We start from the raw sequence: 15,705 nt of genomic DNA, 5'->3' as shown, positions 1-15,705 counted from the left end.
GTTTGCCACTAAGTCTTGTGTAAAATCCCTTTTGGGCAGAGTAAATAGGCTCCAAATAATTGAGAAAGGTATTATTTTTATTCCTAACCACTTTTTCACCAATGCAACAGCCTTCTGGAGCTTTAATACACACCATTTGCCATAACATTCCCAAATAATTCTCAGGAGGTAACCTCCAAAGGCCCAATGAAGTGATCTTTAAAGGCTACCATGTAATGACCTGAAGTACTAATTCATATTTATATTTCTCCTTTAAGTCAGCAACATTTAAAAACATGTTTCATATTTTTCATACAATTCACACAGAACAAGCCCAAAATAAAAAAGCAACTTTAACACAATCAAACTTGCTATATATACAAGTCTGAACATTACAATTAATTATATATAGCATAGCTCCCATGCATTCCACGCTTATGCAAAACAGAAACAACAGCAAATGAACAGAAAATGAACCAAATCTTTGACTCCTATTTTGCAAGCGCACTTTGTGCTTCCTCCTGCACACTTTCTTAATTTATTGAGGAGTGGGTACATTTAAACGTACCATTACCACCAGCCTCCTGCATTCTGGGAATCTTATTTGACAGATTTCTCCTTGCCATTTTATATGTGTATGTAAGTCTGTATATAAGGCTAAAGTTGGCAGCCTGTGTATATTTTGGACATCTGACTTTTTTTCCATCGGAAACGCTCTTGCTTTTGGAGCTATTTTAAGGTGGCTTAATGCACCAAATGTAGTTATATTGCATCCCTATTCAAATGGACAGTGACTTACAACCGCCCATAACCACAAGTATTTCTCTTCACCAGGGGAGGCTACAATCGCACTTGAACTGAAATTCACTTTATGATTAGCAGAAAATCCCAGATGTGCTTTTAAAAAATAAGGAACATTCTTAATTGGCCTGACACTCAAATTGAACACCCTCAATTCGGCTCACAAGGGGCTAGCAGGTGTATCTGCAGGGAGACCTGCTATTTGGCCCAGGAATTTATTTTGCAACCCCTCCAAGAAATGACATTTCTAACAACCCTAGATTTTGCGGCCTTAAAATCATGGAGCAGACCTTTGTCTTATATACCTCCAACTTCTCCAATCAGAATGTTGCAAACCTGAAATAACGTAAAAAGCCATTTAATCATGAATGATGCCTTTTCAGCTATCTTATTAAAATTACTGACACAAGCACTGCTCTTTCAGAAGATTAGGCTCAGATAAAAATGAGACTGCCCCCTCATCTCTACATTCATTTAATAAGGCTGCATAAGGGTGCATGCTATAAAATGAACCCTTCAGGTGGAGGGTGGATTAACTTTCCTAAGAGAAGTACTAGAATCAACATCCAGAAGGAATACATTGGGACCAACTGACATCCCTGCTTGTCACCTTTATTTGTGTTGGGAAACAAGGTATAATCTTGTATTTTGGACAGATGTAGAGATGTCTGCGTATCACGTTGGATAAGACTTAAAAAACTATTAATGACCTGTAAGAATGTAGAAGTAGGACTCGGACACAGTGGGCTCATGTTGATTGGCATATACATTTATTGAAAGGAAAAGGGTGGGGGACTGGGGAAACTCCTGTCTTTCCCTAAAGCTAAGAGGGGTTTCCCATCCTTAACCAAAACTAAGGAAACTGCCAGTATGTCTTGTCTAAAGTAAATAATCCACTGTCTGTCACAAGTCCGAAGCCTATTTCCATCCCTCACACCATTTACTAACCTATAAAAAACAAAATATCTTCTTAATTCAGAAGAATAGGTTGTAGATCCAATCAAAGAGTTCCAAATAACACAGGTTCCAAACCCAAAGTTCTTAAATATAAAACAAAGTTCCATAAAGTTCTTACACATTTCTCTGTTGCACAAATTTCATAGCAACCTGGGCAACAACTCCCTTGTCCTGGTTCCTTCTCTTGGCAACTCTCTATTTATTGGACCACAGCCAGGGGCAATGACTCCTTTGCCCTGGTTCCTTCTCTTGTAGGTCCTAGATCTCTGCCTTTCTCTCTTTCTGCTTGGGTTAACTTGGTTCACTTCCCTGCCAAGTGTGGTCCTTAGTAAATTACTCTGTGGTTACTGTGGAGCCCTCTTCTCCCAAGTACCACCACAAGGAAGAGGACGTGTGTGTTTTCCTGTAGTGGGTCCCAAACCCCCCTTCTTTGCCTGAGGGTACTTGGAGCTCTCTTCTCCCATGTACCACCACGAGGAAGATGACTTGTGTGGTTCTCGTGTAGTGGGTCCCAGACACCTTCTTTGTGTGTGAGTACTTGGAGCCCTTTCCTCCCAAGTACCGCCACAAGGAAGAGGACTCCTGTTGCTTTCGTTTGGTGGGTCCCAGACTCTTAAGTTTCTCTTGTTGGGGGACAGACATGGTTCACATGCCTGCCAGGTACTGTGTTTCCCAGCAGCCAGCCTGAGTGCTCCCCTTTGTAGTGGGCTCTGGTCTGCCCAGGAACACTGCAGTGTCAATCTTTCCCAGGACAGCGTGGTCTTTCACGTGCTTCCCTGTCTGCAGGAACACCGGGAGCTTCTCTCTGCCAGCTCGCTTTTCGGTCCTTCCACTGTGGACTGGCCCTTGTCCTTCCAGCTCCTCTCTTGGCATCCTGGTGTGCTTCCTTGCACTTTCCTGCACCGTGCTGGCTCCTGCAGCTCCTTCATGAAGGACTAGACAACTTCTTCCTGAGTCCCTCATCCTTTTCTACTATGCATTGACCAATGAGTGGCCAGCAACAACTAGACTGCTCATTGTGGTTCTTAGGAGAAGTCTTCATGCCTCCACTCTTCCTCTTCATCCCAGTACTTATTCCAAGTTGTCTAGAATGCTCATGTTGGTTATGCAGAACACTCTACATTCCTCCATGCAGCTTATTTGTCTCAATGGTTGTCAATAACATATCTTCCAACTCTTCCCCATTCTTCCTCGTCTCAGTATTTCTAACCTTGATCTCCCTTGGGTCAGTTGTGCTCTTCATAGTCCCAGTACGTATCTAGGGAAGGGGTTGTTCTTTGGGTTATAGAAATGGGGGGAAGGAGTCCTAGGGTCTTGGGATTGGCGAGTATATTGCGTTCTCAGGATAGGGTTGTTCCTAGTCCCAGAAGGGGTTTCCTCTCCCATGTGATTCTCTCCCTGTGCACCACCCTCAGGGGAACTATTGTACCGAGGATGTACCGCCCTGGCCACATGGGAATGGTCTTCCCCATAGGGGAGAAGGGACAGCATCCACAGATTTGTCACAGACTCCAATAAAATGTAAATTCCACCACATTATGTTTCAATCAAATACCGACAAAATTCACCCTGGAGTGCTACAGACTCCATAATTGGGGACTAACACCGCCAAACCACCACTTGGAATCTGGCAGTGATACCACTGCACCAAGTAGCAGTAACTGTACCGTTGAGATGCCACCAAACTCGTAATAAGCCCCAATGTCCAGTAAGGGAATTGGCCTATAACCTTGAGGGGCTGGTGTTCCAAGAAATACTTGTCTAAGGGGATGGCATAATGCCTGTCTTGACAACAACAATAAACATAAAACGATGTGGCATCCTTCAAAAAAGCTTCCATTTTTTTCTCAAATTCTTTTTTTGTCTTACCACAATTTTTTATGCCATTTTGAAACTATAAATCTGACCAGCAGTGTACACACCCCTCATTAAATCATGGTTCAGTTTTCTTTTCGAGATTCTACATTCTGCATCGAACCATGGTGCATCCCTTTCTATAACCTGGAACTCCTGAACATGGGGTCACGGTTTGCCAATAGCTCTGTCCTGGATAGTTTCTCCTAAAGACTCAGACAAACTGACGCTTTCCTTTGTGGCCTCTGAACTGTTCAACAGTTTTAAGAGAATATGTTAATTTCTTGTGAATTAGTTATTCTTTCCAATGCCTCCTTTTCGAGCGTAGGCATCGCCAAACAGCCTCTCTGGCTGTCAGACATCTTCTTTGTGGTGCCTACCCTGGCCATTGGAAAATGAACTCAAGAGGATTGTGTTTACTCTCTGATCAATAAGAAATGTAACATTCCTGAAGGAAAAAAACATCCACAATACAGTCATCAATGACTGTGGAACAGTATTGCCGATCTTGCATGTTTATGAATGCACCATTTGCCATTAGAGATCCCATAGAATCCTAGGCAGAATCTCATGTGGCCATTTTTACTGTCCATACATTTGCACTAATATTTTGCTCGGGAACCTGAAACCCCTGGTAATGTTTATTTACTCCTACTCTATTTTCGAACAGCTGGACTGGTCCTATATGTCTATAAATGTACTACTGACCACTCAATTTCCTCAACATTCCTTGTAAACCACCACTTAACGTCAATTGAAGTTAAAGACCTTGCACATTTCTTTGACTAGAATAACACGTGGTCTAGATAACTATTAAGTACTGCAAATTAAATGTTCTATATGCAGTTTTAATTTTGTTACATTTCTAATTTGTGTTGCAAGCAATTTGTCCGCCAACTGTGCGCCGATATATTCTGTCGAAAAATTGATGTTGCTGACCATTTAATTTGATATGCCAATGTTGCTCATTGCGCACAAAAGGTTGGGGACCCCTGCTCTAGAGGTACTCAAGAGTGGAAACACCCTGATGCACATTGGGCAAATGGTTTGGAAACCCATCTGGTACTTGATCGGACATCATTGCAATCATTTCAGAGTTTTGGGTGGGTTGGTTAGAGCATGTTGGGGTAAAGACAATGAGGCATCCATGGACTTGTACCTTTTCGAGTGTATCCACTACTGTGCCAGGAAGCCAACATAAATGACATTGCAGGAGTTTAGGGTGGGGACAGCGGCAGGGAGACCCAGTGCAGTGACCAGAGGTAGAAGGTAGACGTGTTTTTGGTCGTGTACCTTGGGTTTCAAATGGATACCGGGGCTGAGATGAGGGGAGAGTGATCCAAAGGATTTTGGAAAATTAGAGAGCGATGGCCATGGAGGAAGAACTTCACCTTAAAACCATCCTGCAGGAAATGTGTTGTGACGTATATTTGTGCATAAGGGTCAGACAGTCTGCAGCATGTTGCTGATGTGCAGCCGTTTTATGGATTTCCACAATGTGCATATCGACATGGCTTTATATCGATTTTTAATTTGAACCCCAAATGCTGAGAGATAATACCCTCTGTTGCAAGTGTACTGTGGGATGTATTTACCCATGCATCCGGGCCCTACCTCAAAACTGTGCAGTACTGGCATTGAAAACATCATAATGGCCAGAGCTCCCCAGAAAATGCACAGGAAAACCCCATTTTGCCTATATTGTGAGTTCAGAGATGCAATGCTGATTGCCAAAAGCAAACCCATACTGTTGGGAATTCATTTTTCTTGAATGTCAAATATGGCAAAATCATGGGCACAGAATTACTTTACTGCAGAAACACACCAATGCCATGTCCTGAACATGGACAATCTACTCCATATAATATCACTTGCTGAAAGGAATCAATCTAAAAAAAAAAAATCCCAAGGATGGATGCAGTAACCACAAAATCCTGATGGTGGCGCTAGCGGTCTAAACTCTGACAGGAGAGCTGGCTTGCAAACTGCATGAGTGCAAAGAAAGGGGTCTTATTTCATCAAAGGTTCAAAGGGGTTGCATGTCCTGAGAACTCTTGACACTTCAGAACTCAACACAAGAAGCCAGGAAATAACAGGGTTCTGTTAATTAAATGCAAAGTGGCCCCCTGGCCTCCTGATGTGAGCTGGCCAGACACCACACAAAGGACCCTTTCCTCTGAAAGGAATATGTTAATTCTGGATGTTTGCTGTCAACAAAGATCTGCCAGCCAGCAGAGATCTGTGACTGACCCACCCAAGTCTTGGAGGCGGACTTCAACACTCTGAGGACTGAATTGAAAATAAAATATATATTTTACAAAAACACTGATAACTCTTTGTAATCAAATGACAGAAATGTATAACTTTGAGAGCTTTAATTTAAAAAAATGTACCGTTAATTCAAGCCTAAACTCGAATTTGTGTGATGTTCTGGGGCAAAACCCCATTGTTTATTAATATTACAGACTCCCTGTTTCAGCTAGACAAACGAAAATGCATTGGTATGTGGGTAGATATGTGAGGAACAGTTGTATAAAATTTAATGAAGATCCAATGTTGTTTAGCACATGAAAAAGTGCTAGAAGTTGCCATTTCTGAATGCAAGCTCTTAGAAACAACAGATTTGGACAGAGACATGGCTAAATTCAGCCACACCATGTATATGTAATTTCAAGCAACTGTGTAACTGTGAAATATGTCTTTTATTATCAAATATAGAATGTGTGCAATCTGACAGAGGAGTGTCCTATCTGCAAGCCATAAAATGACATCCCTCTGACTCACAGTTCATTCCCCAATCAAATAAGAAATGGAAGTTTGACCAATTAGAAGCTGAGAGAGAGGTAGGGTCAGTGATGCTAGAACACACCCACATTCTAAACACATAAAAGCAGACAGACAGGACAGATAGGGACCTTCCAAATCCATCTGCAGCGGGACGCTCTGCCGGAAAAATCCATACTTACCTCCATCAAACCACCAGAGAGCCAAACTAGAAACTTCAATCTATCCAGAGGGAGAAAGCAGTGCTGTACCCAGAGAGGCCCAGACCAGCAGAGAGAGCTGACCCAGATCACTGTGAAGTGCAGAGGCCAGACCAGACCAGACCAGAGTCCAGTCTAAAACCCTGACCAGATCCGTGATGAGGCCCATTTAATTCAAGAATATAGTGTGAGTACCTAGTAAAACTGTGTAGAACCCATCTCTTAGTTAAAATAATATAATTCAATCCATTTTTAACCTAAGTAGAACTGCAGCTTAGCAATTGTGTTATCCTGCCATCAGTTTTGAAGCTGAAAAAGTGTGCGCTTAAAATTTCAAATCTGAAAAACGACCTTTATTAAATCACTCATATCTCCGCAACCGTTTGCAATAACTTTTATTTGAAAGCTTAGAATCTTAGCTTTGAATCGCACCTAGAACCGCATTCCTACCCCTTATAGTTTTACCGCAATCGCGGAACACGCATTCGCGAATTTTACCGCGATTTGCAAATTTCTTCACATGTAAAAACTGCTGCTGCTTGCCTTCCATTGCCAGAAATTCGTTTAACCTGCTAACTATCCCTGCCTCATTGCTAGTGTGAGCCTGGACTAATATTAACTAGATACCACTCACCCTGAACCTCTGAAAGGGAATTAAAAAGCATTTCCAGCATATTTCTCATCCATTGCTAGCTCATATCAAAGCATTTGGGCCTGTGTTTTCAAAACTCCTATCTGTTTTCTTTAAGCTTGCTGGGGTGAACTGAGTACAGTTGATTGCATTTCTGAGAACTGTGTGCTTCCTTCCATTTCCTTGCATTGCATCAAGGGGGGGAGGGGATTGCCAGAGAAAAGTGATTACATTGTTTGGTTGAAATCATATTGAGTATTTTCTATACTGCATTTAATTTATTCAATATTGCATCCATTTGAACCCTATAAAGCATTCTCGACCACATTATACTTCTGTACCTATTTACCAGTGTGCTACCTTATCCATTTCATGTCAACTCCTTATTGATTATAAAGAAGTGTGCTAGTGCCAGATTCTCCGTTGTTGATCTTTATCATATCAGATTAAGTGTGCTATTCAATTATTAACTTATTATAAAGTGTGATATATATATATTTTAAATTATCAAATAAACCTTTTAAACTTGCAAAACAGAACTACTTCTTGGCTCAGTGGGGTCAGGGGGATTCCAAGAGAGGGGTGTTATATAGGGGTAGTCATCCAGAACGCATGAACTGGACCTAAAGATATATCAATAAGGGTTTTCATTCAGTATTCTAGACTAGGCGTTAACTTAGCTGTAGTGCTGAATTGAATCCTCTTACAAATTGGGGGCTCGAGCCGAGACGTTGGGTTAGATTTACCACTTGTGCAGCTTAATACAGTGTGCTAACTGACGGGATACATACATCCGGTCGGTTCACCACGCTGCATTACGCTGTGAAGCATTCCTCAAAAGGGACACTCCAAGAAAAGTTCTGTTCTGCAAAAATAAAATACAAACTTCTGTAAGTCAGGACAGAGACCAATCTCTAGAATGACGACCTTAGTAGACATGAAAATGGCCAGAGAGCACCTCTTGCATAAGCTATTTGTGAGAGGTGAATGGACCGAACAGGGCCAGGATGCGTGGTTGCAGGCAATCACACAACAGGTCACTGAAACAGGGTCAGATATATATAGAGATCAGGGTCCATTACATGTGACCCTGAGCGAACTATATATGGCTCCTAAAGCCAAAGAGGAACACAATAAGATTGCCAGGATAGCAGCATACCTGTACCTATATATGGGAGACATGCAGGATAGATGTGCTGAAAGCCAAAATCTGGCAAATAGGCAACAGATGGTGTTAGAGAAGGCCCAATCTGACCTGGTCTCTTCTGAGCAGAGGCTGCAGAGGAGCCAGGAGTCAGAAGATGATAGTAGGCAGCACATCATTAAAATAAAGAAGGATATGGATGTGCTGCAACAGGAAAAGGTAGAACAGGATACTAGATTTCTGGCCCTGCAGAAGGAGCACCAAGACAGTTTGGACTCCTTACTGCAGAGCCAGAAAAAGCTGGAGCAACAATTAGACTTTAACAGGGCATGCACGGAGCAGGTAGCCACCCTGCAAAGTCATCTAGATAGAGTGAAGGTAGAGAGCAACAAACTAATTCTGAAAGATCTGGATACCCAGGCAGAGTTTGATCAGGAACGCCAGAAAGCTGGTGCCTTTCAAAGGCAGAGGGACGACCTGGCGGCACAAATGCAGGCTCTTAGTCAGGAAAGAGACGCCTTAGGCCAGGAAGTCTGCCATTTAAAAAGAAAAATGGAAGAAAATCACCTGGCCCGCCAGGGACTGGGTGACCTCCAAAAAGAACACCAGAACTTGGTAGAGCACACCAGAAGGGTGGAAGATGCTCTAGCAAGAAAGGAGCAGGCCAATAGGGACACAGCTCAGGAGGTAACCCTCCTGCAGCAAAGACTGGCCCAGTTCTCCAGGACCACCCAGGAAGCACAGAGGGAAAATGAGGCCCTCTGTCAACACAATGATAGGCTCCAACAACAGGTAGCGATGCAGGAGAGACTGATAGAGTCGAGTAAGGCCTTAACAGAGGAACTGAAAGCACAAATGCAGGCTCTTGCATTGCAACAGGGAGCAGGGGCGGATAGAGATGAGGTCCGCTGGGAAAGAGAGACTCCTGACCATAACCGCAGGAGCCCTAACACCAGGGGCCTTCATCTTCCCCAGTCCCTGGACTCTACCACCCCCATGTCCCCTGGCGCACATGAGCACAGGGACACAGGGATGGCAGATTACTATCCAGCTAAGAGTATGGGGCTCATAGGCCAGTACCACTCAGGAATGGAGGGGTGGGCATCCGGGTATGGGCACCCAAGTACAGTACAGTTCAATGGGGAACCCCAGGAGAGTAGGCCCATTAAGGGCATCCTGAAAACCTCTGCCCAGTTAGGTCAGTGGAGGGGGTACCCATCAAATCCTGGCAGCAAGGAGGAATCTGAAGACTCCTCTGAACTGCGCAGGACACAGGAGACCAGGTCCCCACATTCTGCCAGCCATTCCCAGGCTCGCAGAATCCGGGAAAACCTGGAAGAACAGACGGGAACCTCTGGGAGCAGTGCCTCTGAGTCCGAGGAAGAATGGACAAGGGTTACCCGAACCAAAAAGGCCAATAAGGCAGAAAGGGCCTTGCTTAAGGACCCCTTAAAGCAGATTAAGGCGATCAGGAGCGTCATCACGCCTTACCATAAGAACGCTAAGTATTCTGTTTGGGAGCACTTAGAGTTGTTTGAACAAATGATGGAGACTTTCCATTTGAAGGACAGCCAAAGCTGTATTCAATATGTAAAGTGGACCTTCTCCCCGGAATACTCCAGTTTCTTTGCGGGGCTGGAGGACCAAAATCATTTAAGATGGTCCACCTATAAGGCGGCCATCCTGAAACATTTTTCTGTTCACAGAAATCCTCAAGAGGCTCGCAAGGCAGCCTACAATTTGCAATGTGGGGAGGATCAGGCCCCACAAGAATTTGTGCAGGAGTTAAAGCGTGCTTTTGCACAGACCACAAGAAGGGTGCGCACAGATAGTAGAGAGTTCATAAATACGTTTTTCCATGCCTTGCCCAAATACATCATGACCCAGCTCGTGAGGGATTTTCACGAGAAAAGATCCTTAGATTGGGTCATTGAACAGGCTACCCGGATCTATGAGGTGCAGAAACCGATAGATAGCAAAAGTAATGCCCAGAAAAACCCCAAAGCCAACAGCACCCCTGCTGCTGCCAAGGTGGCAGAGGTAAAGGTCACCCCCGTTTTGGATTTGGAGATGGGGGGGCCTAAAAACCTACCTGCACCTAATAATGCTAGGCCCAGAAGGTCCTCGGGCCAGTCACAGACAGGGAGCCAGGGAGGCAGCCCCACAAATGGGGTCCCTCGCTCTCCTGATTATGTAAGTCCCCGTTACAAGGGAAATCGACCCATCCTGGGTTATGTGTGGACTCCTCCAGCCCAAGGGGGGGGATCCAGCCAAGCACCTAACCCAGGGAACCTCCCTCCAAACTTCCCACAGGAGGGCAGAAATTTACCAAACCCTGGGCAGAACTTTTTCCCCAGATATCCACCCGACTTTCAGCCCCAAAACCATCCATCCTTCTTTCCCCAATTCCCTGAGCCCAGACCACTGAATCCGGGAGAGGGGAGGCCAAGGGTGGAGGGGTACCCAAATCTTCCCAACCCGGGGTATTACCAGAGGAGGGACAGCTACCCTTCCCGGGATCAGCCCAGGGGAGAAAACAGGGCCCCGTATCAGCCTGAGCGGGTTTCCCAGTTAGAGCGCCAGGTTCAAAACAATGACGCGGGATCTGGGTCACATACTGAGGGCTCAGCAGAACCCTCAGACGGGCGTGCCGGCGCAGAACGCACCCAACTCTGGACCTGGTGCTCCAGAACAATGACGGGGGCAGCACCCCGATAACTCACCGGTTCCCAGGGAGGAGGCACAAAGGGAAGGGGGGTGTAAAGCCTTGGAGGAAGCTTCCTTCCTCACTTGTAAACAGCCCCTGGAAACCCAGGAACCGGAAACAAAATCTCTTGCCCCTGAAAGTCTGCCTCCTAAGGAGCAGAGGGGGGGTAGGAGAAACAAAAGACCCAAACAGACTCAATTTGAGGAGGAGGTACAGATCTTCCAATTTGAGGGAGAGGGATCCTCAGAGGATCCTGGGAAAAGGATCTTCTCCTTCAGAGAGGGGGGAACTCCTCCCAAAGAAAAATGGGTCCCTAGGGTTGCAAATCCAGACTGGGGAGATGTGGAGACTGAGCTACCGCCGCCCACCATCTCATCCCAGAACCAACCGCAAGAAAATCCCCTGGTTCAAACCCATCCTGGGGACTGCCTCCAAAAAGGGGGGAGCGGCCCAGAACCGGAACCAGGGGAACCCACAATGGCTCTGATCTCCAGTTGCTCAATTTTTCTTTCAGATTCCCAAGGCTCTCCACAGAATTCTGCCCAAATCTCTTCGCTAGCAATGTCCAAAACCAGAAAGTTAGCCCACCAGTTGTCCAAAAATGTACACTATCTGTGCCCCCTTGAGGAGAAGGAGGGAAGATATTATGCCCCGGTACAAGTACAGGGGCAGAGTACAATCTCGGCACTGGTGGACACAGGATCTCAAGCTACCCTTCTGTCCAGAAGGGCCTTTGATGAACTGAATGCAGGAAGGGGAGAGGATTACCAAATTCCTCTCACCTCTCTTCCTGGACAACTACAGAACTTTGACGGGAAGGGAATTCCCGTTGAGGGGACTGCAGACTTGGACATTAAGATCGGGCGACACAAGTTGAAACACCCGGTCATAGTTGTGACCCGAGAGGGCACCCCTTGTTTACTAGGCAATGACCTCCTGAGAAGGTTGTCACCCCTAATTGATTGCGTAAACAAGGTCCTCTGGACCCAGACTAGCCGACCAATAAAATTAAAACAGAGTGTCAACCATGTTAGTTTAAACGGCACCTGCCACATGGTTGAACAAAAATCTGACCAAGTAGAATTTCACTTCCAGAATAGCCGAATTCCAGACGTGACAGTAATAGCAGTAGGACAAGAGACTGGTGGTGGAGGGTCCTCTCTATTTCTGAAAATCAACCTTCCTTCCAGTCTAAAGTGGTACTCCACGCTGGAAGGAAACACTCTGAAATTCTATACTAATCCACAATCAGGAACTCCCACTCCTATAGTCCAGAAAGATGTGAAATCAGCTGAAAGCCTGGCTGATATTCAGCAAATTGGAGAGCAGTTGTTCATCCCTGTTCAGTTAAATGATGGGAAGGACTCTGTTCTCGCTCGAGTGTGTGTGAACAACGGTAAGAGCTTCATCAGCGAAGCCATGTTCCGCCAACTCCCAAAAGATCCAGCCATTCCCACCTTCAAACTGATAGACAAATGGGAAATGGACCTGGAAGCACCTAATTCCAAACATCTCCTGCCAAGCAGGTGTATGCTCAAAATCTCCATTGGCAACAAGAGCATAGTCCACAATTGTTGGGTCGTGCGAGACGTCCCTGCCGCCTTTTACTTAGGCAGTGACATTCTCAATCGCTTTGCCATTAGTTTGGACCTAATAAACTTCAAAGCTTGGTCCCGATTAGCGGATAATCCCATGGGCTTTGATGATCCAGAAAAAGCATTTAGGTCAGCTCAATTGCTACCTTATGCAGTTGAAATCCAGATTAAAGAGGAGCTCACCATCCCAGAAAGGACCCGACAATTCTCCCTGGAAGTGAAAGTTAAAAGGGGACAAGAGTTGAAAAACCCTGATGCTTACATACATCTAAATGCTTCTTTCCAACAGCAAGGGTTGGGGGTAAACCCAACTCCATTAGTAAACATAGAACATGACACCATTCTAATAGAGGTGGATAACAGCGACTTAAAGAGTATTACTCTAGCCGCAGGCACCATTATTGGAATGGCGGTTGATGACCGACATTTCTCCATTGATCTTGTAAATGAACTGTTAGGACCAATCCCCAAGGACTGTGTTGACAGTGACAGTGAGGACAATACAACACCAGACAGGATTTTCACCCGGCATGGGGGGAACTTCCTGGTGTACACTTCCTGCCCCTATGGTAAGGAAGATGTGACGTGTGACTTCAGGAGGGATGAGGTGATCTTCCAGGTACATGAGGGCTGCCTTTCCCACCTGAAGCCTCCGGTCCAAATCAGCACTCTGACCAGGGACTTCTCCACCCAGCTGGAGGAGGCCGCGGAAATAGCTAAACCAGAAGTCTTTCCAGGCTTCAGGCAGATGGTGGAAGAGAGAGTCAACCTAGCTGATGCCTGTGTGACTCTGGAACAAAAGCAAAAGTTGAAACAAGTTTTCTTGGATTTCCAAGATCTCTTTGCGGTAGACTCATATGACTGTGGTCGCACTGACATCCACACAACAACAATCCCCACGGACCCTGGCATGACTCCTGTGTTTGTGAAGCAATATCGCTTGCCTCTCGCATCAATGGAGTCCCTTACTGAAATAATTAAGAACCTTGAGTCCCGGGGAATAATCCGTCCAGTCCACAGCACCTTCAATAATCCGGTGCTGGGGATATTGAAGCCAAACGGCCAGTGGAGACTCTGCGCCGACCTCAGGGAGCTCAACAAACGGGTCCATACTTCCCGATGGCCTCTGCCCTACATTGACCAAGGGCTGGCCCAGATCCAGGGGTCACAGGTATTCACTGCAATAGACCTGACCAATGGATACTGGACTGTGCCTGTCAGCAGGGAGGACCAATACAAACTGGCTTTTACCTTTGGGGGCCAGCAGTACACATGGACCCGGACTCCCTTCGGATACCTCAACTCCGGCAATGAATTCAACATTTTTCTACACAAGGCCATGCCCGACTTGGGTGCAAGGGGTAACCTGGCTTATGTAGATGATGTCCTCATCAAAAGCTCAACTGTTGAGGAACACATAGCGGAGATCCGTTATGTTCTGACACAGTTGAGGGACGCCGGAGCAAAACTTTCCTTTCAGAAAGCACAGTGGTGTAAAACCCGTGTTAACTTCTTGGGGCATGAGATTACTCCTCAGGGTCTTTGTCCCCAGGAAAAGAAAGTGGAAGCACTTCAGAAACTGAAAGACCCCACAACGCTGCGGGAACTAAGGAGCCTCCTTGGACTGACTAATTACAGCAGAAAGTTCATTGAGGGCTACGCAGAGATCACCAGACCCCTGATTCATCTCCTGAAGGGGGGGGTCAAGTGGGAATGGGGTCCAGAACAAGCCGAGGCAGTAAAACAACTCAAAAGAAGCCTCTCACAAGCGCCTTGCCTAGCTTACCCTGTCAGAAACAAGGAGTTCTTCCTGGAGACGGGGTTCTCTAATACGTGCTTGACGGCAGTATTATACCAAAAGCATGACAAGGTCAATAAAGTAATCTCCTATGCGAGCAAAACTTTATCCTCTGTGGAGGAAAAATTCAACGATTGTGAGAAGGCACTCCTGGCAACGGTGTGGGCATTGAAGAATTACCGCCCGTTTATCCAGGGGGAACACATCATAGTGGAGACTCCACACCAGCCTCTGCAATATCTCCAAAGTGACAGAATCCGGGCCGGAAATGTGAGTAATTCCCGAATTACTTCCTGGATTCTGTCAATGCAAGGCTTTCCTGTGGAGGTCAGATATGGCCAAAACAAGAAGAGTCCCCTCGCGCAAGGTCTGGCTGACTTGCATGATTGTGCCAGAGAAAACTGTCTCGAGGACGAAAGTCTGAAAATCAAGGACAACATGGAGGCATACATTAATTCCCCCCACAAAGTCTTTGAAGAGGACAAGTGTGAGGGAATGCCCACTGTCTATGTGGATGGATGCTCTTACCATGTTGACAACGACGGGGAGAAAGAACTGGTGGCCGGCGTAGGGAATGCATGGGTGAATGAGTCCCCAGAACCCTCCGCTGGATACAAAATTGGTCCCCGAAGTAGTCAGGTGGCAGAATTGATGGCTGTGCATCAGGCCATCCTCACTGCTGTCCAGCATCAACTCCACGAACTGGTCATAATCACAGATTCGGATTATGTACGGAACGGGTTCGTGGAGCACCTGGTTAATTGGAAAACCAGAGGCATGTTATGTGCTAACAACAAACCCTTGAAACATGGGAAGTTGATCCAAAACATTGATGATCTGGTCACCTCGAATGAGATGACTATCTATTGGAAAAAGATTAAGGGTCATTCCAAAGTAGAGGGACCAGACAAAACTGGAAATGACTTAGCTGATCAGCTGGCCAAAACTGGAGCCATCCAAGGGGATCTAATTGAGATTGAGTCCCTGTTGGGGGAAATCCAGGTCACTGCTATCACTAGGTCCCAGACAAATGCTCACAACGACCTTTCAATTGCACAATGGAGTAAGGAGACCCCTGATGCTGATTTGATTACTGCTCAGAAGGGGGATCCAATTATTGGTAAATTTTACCAGCACCTTGAGGACCCTGAGAACTTTCCCCTGACGGATACGATTACATTGGGAAAGAGGACCTAAGAGTGTTGATGAAATGTCCAAAAATGTTCCGAATCCAAGATGGTTTGCTGGCAAGGAA

Source organism: Ambystoma mexicanum, chromosome 2p, assembly GCF_040938575.1.
Source record: "Ambystoma mexicanum isolate Mex_15411 chromosome 2p, UKY_AmexF1_1, whole genome shotgun sequence".
Taxonomy (NCBI): Eukaryota; Metazoa; Chordata; class Amphibia; order Caudata; family Ambystomatidae; genus Ambystoma; species Ambystoma mexicanum.
The sequence above is the reverse complement of the archived record's forward strand: the minus strand, read 5'-3'. Positions refer to the sequence as shown.